At 50.1% G+C, this 1,825-nt stretch overlaps 1 pseudogene; it reads right to left on the bottom strand.

The window, feature by feature from the left end:
• Window positions 1–555: 555 nt before the first annotated feature.
• On the bottom strand, window positions 556–1,427 carry LOC148453331 (uncharacterized; annotated as a pseudogene).
• Between the last annotated feature and the right edge of the window lie 398 nt (window positions 1,428–1,825).

The following is a 1,825-nucleotide window of genomic DNA, read 5'->3' as shown; positions in this document are numbered from 1 at the left end:
CAAATGCAAGACTAGAACACCAGGAGCCCCAAAACACGACGCCATCTCTAACAGCAAACCTAGCAGCGCGTCCCAGCGCATACCTCTCCTGCCTAACCAGCGAATGCTGTCTACTGCTACAAATGACTGAGGGTCACACGCCAAGGGCGATGTAGCTGCCCAATGGATAAATGAGTGACCCACGACCCATATGGGTCGAGGGTCCAAATTAGCTCCTGCAAGAAAAAACACAATGTAACAAGGTTACCAAATGGAAGCCAAAACTTAGCACAAACGAAATGTCGGCATCAAAAGAGAGAAAGAAAGGTAGAGAAGATAAAAGACAGGGGGGAGGAGGAGGGGGAGCAAAGGGGGAAAAAAACCTAACTTGGCCCAAGGTGAAAACCTGAAAAAACCTGCCCGGATAACAATAGCCAATCAGTTTTCGTGGTTCAGGGCAAAAACAGGGCAAAATCCCTCAGGGCCCCCACCGATAACGGTGACGAGCGGTAACAGAAAAATTCCACGTTATAATAATACAATAGTAAGACAATATACAATGCAGAAGCAAACATATCAGTGCCGAACATAGCGTTTATAAGCGTTCGATTTCCATCGCCCTAGCACTTTAATTTCTGAAACCGACCATCCAGCACGGGCTGCGGCTGTAGCCGCCCCGATCCGAAAGGAATGGGAACCGTATACCCCTTGAGGCAAGCCGAGGTACTGGGTACACCGCTGAAGGACAGATCGGAATTGATACATGGTCAAGGGGGAACCATCACCATGGATCAACCACGCACCTGGCAAGTTGGGCCGAAGGCGCAAATACTGTCTGGCCAGCGCAACTGGGCAAACACATGCATCCGAACATGCCGCCAAATACACCCAGCGACCTCTACCCAACTGATCTGTTTTGGATCGCTGCAGCTTACACATCAGAGACCGGGCGACGATAATGTGTGAATAAAGTAAAGCAGGAGGGGCCCGACGAGAAGCAGCTACCAACTAGCTGATGTGAAAAGCCCCGTGAAAGGCCATCGCAAAAGCGAGCCGGAAAAGTATCGTTTCATAAGGGGACGTGCAAACATCAGACAATACAATCACAAACTAAAAAAAAGTAACGAAAAAGTAACTGGTCTTCTGGGGTCATCCTGAACCGGGGCCATTCTAGCCCAACCTTTAACAGCCCTTTGTACTAAGAATCCCTTGGTAAAATCCCGACGCCCATGCAAGCGCAAGAAAAACGAAACGCCGCAAATGATTCTCGCCACCACCGCCCTGGACTTACCAGCAGAATATAGACCCCATATAAAAGATAAAAAGACTTGGTAAATCCGCTTACCTCCGTCACGCTTGCGGGAGAAAAAGGACTCCCACTGGTTCCAGGCAGACTGGTAGGACCTCAACGTGCTGGGGGCGAGCGAGTGCCGCACTAACCCCTCCATTCCGGACAAATAACCTGCCAACAATGAGGGGGGCAGATATCACCAATCGCTGCCGCAGAAGGTGCAAGTTCCCTAAATCTAACCCATTGAAAGCGGGATAGCGCATCTGCAATGGAATTGTTTACGCCGGGAACATGCCTTGCTTCGAAGTGAACATTACATGCCAGACAGCGCAAAACAAGCTGTGCAAGGAGCCTGAGAACCGTCAAGGATGTAGACTTCTGCCGGTTAATACCATAAACTACCCCCAAGTTGTCGCACTAAAATATGACATGCCGGTTACGGAGCCGATCACCCCACAACTCCAGGGCAACAACTATGGGAAACAGCTCGAGTAAAAGAAGATTCTTGGTCAGCCCCCCGGCAACCCAAGATGAAGGCCACTGGGAAGCGGACCA

This window comes from Taudactylus pleione, unplaced genomic scaffold, assembly GCF_031769625.1.
Source record: "Taudactylus pleione unplaced genomic scaffold, aTauple2 ptg001179l, whole genome shotgun sequence".
NCBI classification, from domain to species: Eukaryota; Metazoa; Chordata; class Amphibia; order Anura; family Myobatrachidae; genus Taudactylus; species Taudactylus pleione.
The sequence above is the reverse complement of the archived record's forward strand: the minus strand, read 5'-3'. Positions and strand labels throughout refer to the sequence as shown.